General features: G+C 34.4%; 1 long non-coding RNA gene across 1 annotated transcript in view; it reads right to left on the bottom strand.

The window, feature by feature from the left end:
• Positions 1-4,323: 4,323 nt before the first annotated feature.
• Positions 4,324-12,396, bottom strand: part of LOC141420886 (uncharacterized) — a 133,959-nt gene continuing 125,886 nt past the window's right edge. The window contains exon 4 of the long non-coding RNA XR_012445590.1: positions 4,324-4,426. This is a non-coding gene — a long non-coding RNA (uncharacterized lncRNA). The remainder of the gene's footprint in view (positions 4,427-12,396) is intronic.

Raw genomic sequence — 12,396 nt, 5'->3', positions numbered from 1 at the left:
TCTCTAGTATTATAGGACTACATAGACTATTTCATTTGGGGCAAGTTTTGGTAGTATACTATTTTTGACAAATCAATTAATTGAATGTAAATTATCAAGTTTATGTGTGCAATTATTTATAGCATTTTCTTAGTATTCTCTTAATGTCTGTTGGTTCTTTTAGTCCCAGTGTTGGTTATATGTGTCTTTTCTGTTTTATAATTTGTCAGTCTTGCTGGAGTTTTATCGATTCCACTGATTTTTTCAAAGTATCTACTTTATATTTGACCAATTTTCTGTTTTGTTACAGTTTTCTTTATTGTTCTATTTTAATTAATTTTTACACTATATTATTTCTTTTCTTCTGTTTTGGGTTTATTATTTCTTTTTTTTAAATATGGAATTTCAGATTATTAATTTGATGTATTTCTTTTATAATATTAGTATTTCATGTTATAAATCTCTTTCTCAGGATTTCTTTAGCTGCATTCTATATATTTTGATCTGCCATATTTTCATTTCAATACAGTTCAACATACTTTTAAATTTTAATTTTTTTGAGATTTTTGGGTTTGAGCCATGGATCATTTAGAACAATTACTATACTCTAGTCAAAAAAAGAAATATATTGTTTAGTTTTCAAGTCTTTGGATTTTTCTTTCTTTCTTTCTTTCTACTTTGATTTCAAGATAAGAGAATGTGGTCTGCATGATTTCACTTACTATAAATTTGTTAATGTTTGTCTATTTAGTGTTCTGTGATCACAGAAAAGAATGTGCATTTAGTTGTCTGTGGGTGAAGTGTTTGTAAGGGTAAATTCAGTCCCTTTAGTTGAAGATATTATTCAGTTATTCTAGATTGATCCTGACATTTTGACTAGTGGTTCTCTCAACTACTGAAGTATGAAGTCCTGGTTTCAATCCCTGCTGCTGCCAAAAAAGAAGAAAGAAAAAAGAAGAATTCTGATGTCTCCAGCTATATTTGTGGATTTTTCTATTTCTCCATTCAGTGCTAGTAGCCTTTGCTTCATGCAGATAACTCATAATTTTGATATTAAATATTAAAGCTATCATAAAACTGAATAGTCTATGACATTTATCCATATATTTTCTCTTCATACTACCTTTTGTTCATTCTTTATACTTTTTTCTTTTTATTATCCTTCCCTTCTGTCAGAAGGACTTCCTTAGCTGTTGTTTTAGAGTAAATCTGCTGACAACAAATTCTTTTTGCTTTCCTCCATCTAAGTGTCACTTTATTTCATCTTCATTCCTGAGGGATATTTTACTGGATATAGAATTGTGGAATGACAGTTCTTTTCTTTCAGTACTTGAAAAATGTTCCATTTCCTTATGGCCCCCATGCTTTTGAATGAGAAATCTGCTGTTATTTAAATTGTTTTTCTCTAAGTGGTCATACATAATTTCTTTCTGCTTTCAGGATTGTTTTGTTTTTAGTTTTCAAACATTTGATTACAATGTGTCTTGACATAGATTTCTTTGGATTTATTTTGTCTGGAGTTTACTCAACTTTTTGAGTCACAGCTTTGTGTCATTTGCCAAATATGGGAAGTTTTCAGCCATGTTTCTTCAGATTTTTTTTAGCCTTATTTTCTTTCTCCTCTCCTTCTATGACTTAGATGGTGCAGATATTAGATTGTTGTTAGACACACATGTTCCCTGCTTCCCCAATCCATAAATCATAGGCCTAGATAATTTACAAATAAGTTCAAGAAAGAGACATCCTTGTGTTGTTCAACATACAAGAGTTTATATCTTTGAAGTCATATTTTTAAGTTAAATTCACTTTTTAAACTGATTCATAACATAAAAATTCTGCATATTAATGGATGTCATGCATGTTTTGATATGTATATTCTTTGTATACGTTCAAATTAGGCTAACATATCTATCTTCTCAAACATTTATCATTTCTCCATAGTGAAAATATTCAAAATTATTTCTTCTATGGGCTGGAGGCATGGCTTCCACAGTAGAGCATCTGTATAGTAAGCACAAATCCCTGAGTTCAAACCCCAATACCACACAAAAAAACTTACAGATTTTTTTGAAATATGCAATGCATGTTCATTATATACAGTGACCTACTGTTTGTGAAATAGCACACAAGAACTTCTTATTCCTGTCTAATTGTAACTTTGTACCATTGACAACCTTCCTTCATCTTTACCTATTGCCTACTCCTCCAGCCTCTGGCAACTACCACTCTACTCTCACCTTCTATGAAATCAAATAGTTTATATTCCACATAGAAGTGAAAATTATGTGGCACTTACCTTCCTGTGCCTGGCTTATTTCCATTAACATAATGATCGCCAGTCCCTTACATGATGTAGCAAATGATGGGAATTCATTTTTTTCTCATAGCTGAACAGTATTCCTTCATGTATATGTGCCACATTTTTCTTTATTTATTCATCAATTGATAGACACTCTTTTGTTTCCATTTCTTGTCTATTGTGAGTAGTGCTGCAGTAAAATATGGGAGTGCAGATGTCTTTTTGACATATTGATCCCATTTTCCTGAGGTATATACTCAGTAGTAGAATGCTAGATCATACAGTAGCTCTTTTTTAAAGTTTTTTGAGGAAACTCCACACTATTTTCCATAATGGCTGTGCTAATTTACATACCTGCAAGTATGCAGGTGTTTTTCTCCACATCCTCACCAGAACTTGGTATCTTTTATCTTTTTAATAATAGCCACTCTTACTGGGGTGAGTTGATGTATTGTTGTGGTTGACTTGACTTTCCCTGGTGATAAATGATGTTGAACATTTTTAAAAATAAACTTCTTGGCAATTTGTATGTTTTCTTTTGAGAAATTTCGATTTAAGTGTAATGTCTATTCTTAAACTGAGTTATTTATTTATTTTTACTGTTGAGTTTTTGGAGTTCCTTGTATATTTTGGATCTTAACTACTTGTTACATACATTAATTTGCAAATATTTTCTTCATCCTCTAGGTGTCTCATCACGCTGATGACTGTTTCCTTTGCTGTTTAGAAGCCTTTTAGCTTGTTACAATCCCATTTGGCTATTTTTGCTTCTGTTCCTTGGGATCTTGTCCAGAAAATCTTTGCCCATTCCAATATCTTATAAAGTTCCTCTATGTTTTCTTTTTCTCCCTCCCTCCTATGTTTTCTTCTATTAGCTTCATAGTTTTAGGCCTTACATTCAAGTCTTTAATTTATTTTGGGTTGATTTTTGTAACTAGTGGTTACATTTTTCATATAAATTCACAATTTCCCCACCACCATTTATCAAAAAGGTTGTCATTTCTTCAATGTGTGTTCTTAGCATCTTTGTGGAAATTCCATTGGCTATAGATGCATGGGTTTACATCTAGGCTTTCTGTTCTGTTCCAGTGGGCTATGTTTCTCTTTTTAGGCCAGTACTATGCTGTTTTGATGACTCCAGTTTTATAATGTATTTTGAAGTCAAGTTAAAATGTCTCCTGCTTTGTTCTTTTTTGCTCATGATGCTTTGGCTATGCAGGGTTTTTTGGTCTTTTCATACAAATTTTAAGATTAATTATTCTAGTTCCATGAAGAATGTCATTGCTATTTTGATAGTGATTGCAATGAATTTATAGATCACTTTGGATAGTATGGGCATTTTAGTAATATTTATTTTCCCAATTCAAGAACGTGGGAAGTCTTTCCATTTTTTTAGTATGTGTGTGTTCTTTTCAATTTCTTTCATCAATGTCTTATAATTTTATTGTAGAGATTATATAACTTTTTGTTTAAATCTGTTCCTGGATATTTTACAGCTATTTTAAATACAATTCATTTCTTGGTTTCTATTTCAGATAATTGCTTTTGGACTATCACCATGCTACAGTACATTTTGATTTTGTATCATGCAAAATTGTTTGATTTGCTTATTAGTTGCAATACTTTGGTGAAGCAGTAGTTGGGGTTTTTTAAATCATATAATGAGAGAAATATAGCTTTGATTCCAAAATCCAGCTAAAGGCAGTACCAAAAAAAAGGAAATTACACATGTATTTTATTTATAAACATAAAAGATAGGGAAAAGAGAGCATAACTAAACTGTAAGCTAACAGAAGTAAACAGTATATTAAAATAACACATCAGAATTGTGAAGGGCTTTTATCTGAAAGAAAAGGGAAAACCATTGTTATTTCAGTAGATTCAGAATTGATACATGATGCAGATCAAAATCTGTTTACAATTAAAGACTATTAAGTAACAAGAAATTTTAGGAAAATCCTTTTCATGATAAAAGATATTAACAACAAGTATGAGGCATAATATTCATCAAGAATGCTTTACATGCACTCCGTTTAATACCAGAAATAAAACAAGGAAGGATACCCATTATCTTCAGTGTAGGTCAGTGAAGTATTGAAGGTCCTTGCCAATACAATAAGAAATGAAGAATAAGTACAATGTATGAAGCTGAGAAGAAAAGAGTTAAAACTGTTATTATTCACAGATGATAAGATCATCTACACAGACAATATTATAAGTTCATGTATTAGGACTGATAAGAAAGTTCCACAAATGATAATATTCTTCTATATAAGTAATAAGTAATTATTAAAATTAGACAATAGAACACCAGTCAAAAGTCTTAAAAAACTACAAAATATCTAAAGATTAATGGAACTCCAAAAATCCAAAAGGTTAAAAATGAAAGGGTTATAGTATGTGTCAGAGTGAGTTAATATTATAAATATATAATTTCTCTTGTTCTTTATAATATTTTAAATTGTATATATGAATTACCTTTCAAATGTATAGCATTCAGTGAAATTAAAATTAACATTGGTTAAATTTCCATTAAGGTACTTTTGAAAAATAACAAAGTAAAACCAAAGTTAATATTTAAAGTTGCAAGTTCATGAGTAAATGATACCATGAATAAATACATTTCATAATAAAGAACAAAGAACTGTAACTATGACATGACCTATTTGATACAAAGGCTTACTTTTCAGCATGGAAACAAAAGTGTGATAAGCAGAAATAGACAAAACATGGCCAACAGTTTAAATGTGGACCATGCATTAATAAAGTGATACATTATGGAGATTTCAGCAAAATTGGTGGAGAAAGGATTGGTTATTAAATGGACAACAAAGAGTAAATTGATCACTCTGTGCCCAAAAGTAAAGCTGCATTTTTGTCTTTTGCCTTTTATAAAAAGGAATTGTAGGTAAGACCTAAATGTAGTGGATGAGCCCATAAAATTAATGGAAAAAACTCATAGACTATTTTTATGGTCTTGCAGTGAGAAAAGACTTCTTAAACAAGACCACAAAAGCACAAAAAAAATGGCAGAAAATTGATTGATTCAAGTGAAATCATTTGGATATAAAGTTAAACATATGATTACCATATGACCTAGCAATTCCACTCCTAGATATTTAGCCCAAATAAATTAAAGCATATGTCTACACAAAAACTGCTCTATTAATGTTCTTAGTGCCTTATTATAAAAGCCCCAAACTGAAAACAACCTACATGGAGAATGGATAAATATACCGGCACATACAACATGGTTGTAGCTCAAAACCTTATGCCTAGTGAAATAAACAATGCCAAAAAAACACATAGGTGTTTCATGTATATGAATTTCTAGCGCACCTGTAAGTCAACCTATAGTAATAGAAAACAGATGGGTGGTGTCCTGAGCCTGGGAATGTGGGTGGAGCATTGACTTTTTAAAAAAATATATATTTTTTTATTATTCATATGTGCATACAATGCTTGGGTCATTTCTCCCCCTGCCCCCACCCCATTTCTTACCACTCACTCCACCCCCTCCCTCTCCCCCCCAACCCCTCGATAACCGGCACAAGCTATTTTGCCCTTATCTCTAATTTTGTTGTAGAGAGAGTATAAGCAATAATAGGAAGGAACAAGGGTTTTTGCTGGTTGAGATAAGGATAGCTATACAGGGAGTTGACTCACATTGATTTCCTGTGCATGTGTGTTACCTTCTAAGTTAATTCTTCTTCATCTAACCTTTTCTCTAGTTCCTGGTCCCCTTCTCCTATTGGCCTCAGTTGCTTTTAAGGTATCTGCTTTAGTTTCTCTGTGTTGAGGGCAACAAATGCTAACTAATTTTTTACGTGTCTTACCTATCCTCATATCTCCCTTGTGTGCTCTCGCTTTTATCTTGTGATCAAAGTTCAATCACCTTGTTGTGTTTGCCCTTGATCTGATGTCCGCATATGAGGGAGAACATACGATTTTTGGTTTTTTGGGCCAGGCTAACCTCACTCAGAATGATGTTCTCCAATTCCATCCATTTACCAGCAAATGATAACATTTCGTTCTTCTTCATGGCTGCATAAAATTCCATTGTATATAAATACCACATTTTCTTAATCCATTCTTCAGAAGTGGAGCATCTTGGCTGTTTCCATAACTTGGCTATTGTGAATAGTGCTGCAATAAACATGGGTGTGCAGGTGCCTCTGGAGTAACCTGTGTCTGGAGCATTGACTTTTAAGGATGTGAGGAACTTCTTGAAGTGACATGTTTTATGTCATGAATTTTTGGTCATTAAATGAATGATTTAGCTCCCAGCTGGGAGCATGGCTCAAGTGGTAGAGTGCCTGCTTAGCAGTGCAAGGCCTTAAGTTCAAACCCCAGTCCTGCCAAACAACAGAAAAACCAAAACAAAAACAAGAAAGACCCTAAAAACCTGGGATCGATGAATTTTTTATTTGTCAAAAATTATTAAACTATATATTTTGAAGGTGCATTTTGCTATATGGAAATCAAAGCTTCATAAAGTTGATTTTAAAAAGGGAAATTATTAAGCCAAAAATAGTGAGTGTGATTATATCAAAATTCATGATTATTGTTCTGTCAGGGACACCATAAACCTTGGTAGAAGTATTGGATCATATTGATGTCTGATTGAGACAGGATTCTTTAATGTCGAAAACTGATAAGATTAATATCTAGGTTAGTCAAATCTTCAAAGAACTTTTCTAATCAATAATAAAAATGAGAAATTCAATAGAAAAAATAGGTAAAGTAATATGCTGGAAATTCATAGAGGGGAAAATTCAAATAACCAACAAACAGTACAAGGAAATGCTCACCTTTACTAATAATTAGAAAAATAAAATCAAAACAAAAATACAATAACATTTTGTGTATGGTAAAAATGAGAATGTTATATAACCCCAGAATTAAGTAAAACGAAGCAAATGAGACTCTTCATGTTGCTTGTAGTAATAAAGACCGACACAGTCATTCTGGAGAAGAATCTGGTAATATTGAGATCAATAAATATTGGGGGCCTGAAACTATTCTTAGTGAGGGGAACAAAATATGTAAAAAATATTTGCCTTCTTAAACTCATAGTCTAGTAGAAAAATGAATCCACAAATGCAATTAAAAAGTAAAATTGAGATAAGTCAGATGGGCACTGATAAGTGCTTTAGAGAAAAGAAAGGCAGGAAAGGAGTAAGTGGTGACCAAAGAAAAGGGGAACCGTTACAATTTTGCATTTGGTGGTTAGGGAAGACCTGACAGAGAAGGAGCAAAGCCCTGTAAGGGATGAACTGGGTGCACAGCTTGGAGAAGAGAGACCTAGGTGGAGTTAACAGCAAGCACAAAGGCCTGGGCTCAGAGCATGTCTTATGCATATGAGGTTAGTGTGGCTCCGTGTGAGAACATGAGGATGAGAAGAGGAGGTAAGACATGCAGCTGGATGGAGACACAGTAGTGCCTTCTAGGAGGTTTCATTATTTTGTACTTCACTCTGAATATGACAGAAAGTCATTTGAGGGTTTCATGGAAAGGGTCTTTAATAGAAAGTGGTTCTCCTATTTATACTTTCCTCAGTAGCTGGAATGACAAGTGTACACCACCATGCCCAGCCTCTTCTGCAGAGACGGGAGTCTCACAAACATTTTGCCAGGGTTGACTTGAAACTACGATCCTCCTGATCTCAGCCTGCCCTGGAGCCAGGATTACAGGTGTGAGCCACTGGCTCCTGGCTTGGCTTCTCTTATTTTATCTTTTCTCTTGGGGTCACAGTCTGTATGTGCACCCACATTAGTGTCAATATTTTAAAAAAATGTTCTGGTTTTTTAAAATGAGAAAACTAATCTGATACCACTTACTACACCATACTCCAAAGCAGAAATTTCTAGTAATAGAACATTTTTAGAAAATTTTATTCTATAGCAAGAATGTATTTCTCAATGTTCTCAGGTATTTTTTTCTTACAAAAAATTAACTCTAATTTAGTATTGTGCCAGAATTTAAACTCATATTATAGTATTTTGAAGCAAATCTCAGGCATATCTTATTATAAACTATGTACTTTTAAAATACAAGGACTCTAAAAAATTATCCATAGTTCCACTATATAAGTAAAAAAATTAAACAATAATTCCTTAATATCATCTAACATCTAATGTTTAGATTTACAGTTGCTTCATGGATGTTGCCATTGTTTTACAGTCTTTTTTTTTTAAATCAGGATTCAGGGATGGGGTTGTGATAGAGCGTTTATATAGCATTTACAAGATCCTGGGTTGACTTCCCAGAACCATAGGAAAAAAAAAGTCAGGATTCAAACAAGAATCACAAATTATAATCGTTAGCCTCCCTTAGTTTCCTTGCTACCTTTTCATTTTGTTTTCCTCTTGAAATATATTGGTTTCCAAGACTCTGGGTGTTTGTGCTGTTTGTTCTGGGTGTTTCTCATGGCTTGACTTTTGTTGACTTTATCCCTATGATATAGTTTAACCTGCTGCTTTGTTAAATAAATGCTCCCTATGAGTTGGTCACTGGAGAAGTGACAATTTACAATAATTTGTGTTCCCATTCAGGAACACATTGTCTTTCACGTTGTAAGTTCTACTTTTATTATGTGCAAAACTTTGAGTTTTCCCAAATCATGAATTGGACATTTCTTGGTTTTACTGCTTAGTTCATTATGTTCTTCCCTTGTTGTGTTTAGCCTACATTTAAATTTTATCTGGTTATTTAGTTAACTGTTGGTCATGCAATTATTGGGTAAATCTTATTGCTCAGTTTTGTCTTTGGGATACAGAGAAATAGCCATATGTCACATTGTACTTTATTTACACAGAGAAATGGTTTCTGAAGGGTCCTTGAATAGACCTGATGGCTGACTAAATGCACAGTGCAGGTTACAGGTCACTGTGTGCACATGGTCTGTGACCTTCGCTTGGGCTATGGTGCTCCTTTATCTTGTCTTTAGTTGCTTATGTACAGAATTAACAGGTGCAGTTTGAGAGACGAGGAAGCCTTTCCAAAGTTTCATCTCCAGTTTCAAGCCATTTCAGCACACTGGAGGTGCCCTTGATTTCAATTAAGGAGTCCTTTTCTATTAGCATATTATTGTTGTACTGGGAGTACACTGTGACATTTTCAAAAGTGCTTACAATATATCTTAGTTCAATACACCCCCTGCATCATTCTCTTTTGTCCCCCTTCCCCTGCTTCTTAGAATAGTTTCAACAGGTCTCATTGTTCCATCTTCATACATGAGTACGTAGTATTTCCACCATATCTGCCTTCTTTCACCCCTTTCCTATATCCTCCCCACTCCCACTTGTACCAACCCCAGACAGGAGCTGTTTTTCTTTCCTGTCCTTCGTTTTTGAAAAAGACATTTTTATTTGTTTAAGGTAGCTATACAGGGAGTTTCATTATGACGTTTCCATGTATATATGTATTATATTCCAAATTGGTTCATTTCCTCCATTTTTCTCCTCTCTACTTTAGTCCCCTTATAGTGTCAATTAAGGAGTCATGGAGTTGTGTCTGGCTCTCATTCCAAGGTTTGGTAGTCACAATTGCCTGAACCTTTTTTTCCCTATAGCTTATAATGATACCAGTTTTGACCAAGTTAAGTGGTTAAAGAAAAAATGTATTGATATATTTGAAATTGTTCTTTAATAGCACTGTCATAGAAATATAATGTGAGCCATATATGCAATTTAAATTTATTTAAACAAGATTAAATAAAAATAAGAAAAAATATTAGCTCATGCCTATAATTATAATTACTTGGGTGGCTGAGATCAGGGTGACCACGGTTCTAGACCAACCTGGGCAAAAATGTCTGCGAGACCTCATCTCAACCAAATAAAGCCAGGTATGATGGTACATGTCTGTCATCCCAGTGGCACTGGGAAGCATAAAATAGAGCAATTGTTGTCCAGGTTGGCAAAAAGTGAGGCCCCATGTCCAAAATAACCAGCGCACAAAGGACTGGAGGTGTGGCCGAAGCAGTAGAGCACTTGCCTTATAAGCATGAAGCCCTGAGTTCAAGTCCCAGTAAATGCCAAAAAAAAGTAAGAAAAAAGGTGTACTTAATTTTAGTGATATGTTTTATTTAACCCAACACAACCAAAATACTATCATTTCCAATATTAATAACTATTTTATATCCTTTTTTTCACATTAATTTTATGAAATCCAGTGTATTTTATACTTGTCATACATCTCAATTTGGTTATTAGGCTATGATCAGAAATACTTAATATGTTTTTAGATTATATAATAGTTATACTTCCTCAAACTTAAAAGTAACTTGTGCTAGGGTATAGGTCAGTGCACTCTTTAGTAGCTAAAAAAAAAAAAACACGTGAAATAATTTAAATTTAGAAATGTATACCTGACTCAGTTACCGAAAACCATTTTTTTTCAGCACTGGGGATGGACCCCAGGGACCTTGCACATGATCAGTCTCTACCACTGAGCTACATCCTCAGTCCCAAATTAAAATTAATTAAAATGAAATGAAATGAAATAGTCACATCAGCAATATTTCAAGTGCTTAATGAGCTTTTGTGGCTCGTCGTGCTTCTAAACACGCATAACTGCTTTTGCTGAGGTTCTCAAATCTCAGTAAGGTGCTATGCCATTTCATTTAGGGCCATTGCCTAAGAGAAACAACGGTCCTTTGCTTTGACCTACGAAAGAATTTCCTAAGGAATACTTTCCAGCTTTCCCAATGACGAGACAGCAGATCGCTTCCATTTCAGTAATCAGAATTTATTGTGTCTAAGAGTCACTGCACATTCTGGGAAATAAAAATATCTCTAAGAGTGGGGGAAAGAGAACCAAAATAGACTGTTTTTAAAGAGCTGAAAGATCAATTCCTGGAAGCAATGCAAGTTGGAATACATGAAGCTATTAGCACAGGGAAGCCCAAAGCGAGGTCAGAATCTATTCTGAGCTGTGGAGGATTGAGGTCCATGTGATTTCAGTGCATTACTAAGAGAAGACTACAGTTCTGTTGTAGGGCTGAACCCATCATCTCAGGGTAAAGAGCATCCCAGGGGTCACTTCATCTGGCTGGGATCTGCTAGCAGAGGTGAGTCAGGGCATTGGACAGTGACCCAGAGCAATCTACCCCAAGCACTTTTGCCATGAATTCATTACAGAATTGGGAACCAAGATATTTTTCTCTTCATGGTTGAGTAACAGAATAGGAACATTTTCACAAATGGTCTTTGATTCTCTAGAGGATCATTGATTTGAAAGAACCTACTGCCTTCAATCAGGTTGTATTGCTTTATCAAGGCAATGCAGAGTGCCTGGCACTCTGCATTGTTCTGAGGACTTTACTTATATTAACTAATTCAACAATTGGCTGAGATAAGTATTGTGACAAACTCCACTGTACTGACAAGGAAACTGAGGAAGAGAAAGGTTAAACAGTCTGCACAAAATCACACTGCTAGTCAATGATGAGGAATGGAACACAAACCCAAATAATGTGGGTTTTGGAGTTGCAGTAAATCCCATGGCCTAAGGCTGCTGTGGGATATGGGTGAGAGTTTAGCTGTCCAAGCCAGTTAGAGTGTGGAACTGTATACCTGTCATTATAAATGCAGGTGTACTTCTCTAGTTAACTAGTAAAAATCAGCAAGGAGTTCAGAAACCCATCTGGCTTTGCAGCTGTGGCCTGGGTTTCTAGAATGTCCTCTGTCTCAATGACCTCCTATCCAAATTCTACTGGTCCTTCAAGGTTCAGCTCAAAGCAAGCCTTCTTCACCGAGTTTCCTAAGTCTCCAGATTCAAAATTATCCTTCTTTTAAAATACCTTCCAACCTTTTATGGTTAACCTGGAATGTCTAAATATCTAAATCTGCCTTAATTATAGTGGTGGGCTCTTCTCCCGGGTCCCGAGACCACGAGGAATGGTGTGTGTATCTTCCTTATTTTGATATCTTTCACCGCACCTCCTATGGTGCCTTTTGCCTTCTAGACATCTGGTAAAGATTTAATGACCTAATTTGAATAGAAATATAATGTATTGAAAAATGTGTTCTAGTGAGTTTCTGGAAACTTAAATTCTAAACTTGTTCTGACACCAATTAGTTATATACATTTGGGCAATTTATTTAACCTCTCTG

Source organism: Castor canadensis, chromosome 2 (assembly GCF_047511655.1).
Source record: "Castor canadensis chromosome 2, mCasCan1.hap1v2, whole genome shotgun sequence".
Lineage (NCBI taxonomy): Eukaryota > Metazoa > Chordata > Mammalia > Rodentia > Castoridae > Castor > Castor canadensis.
Note: the sequence above shows the minus strand (reverse complement) of the source record. Positions and strands in the feature narration are given on the sequence as shown.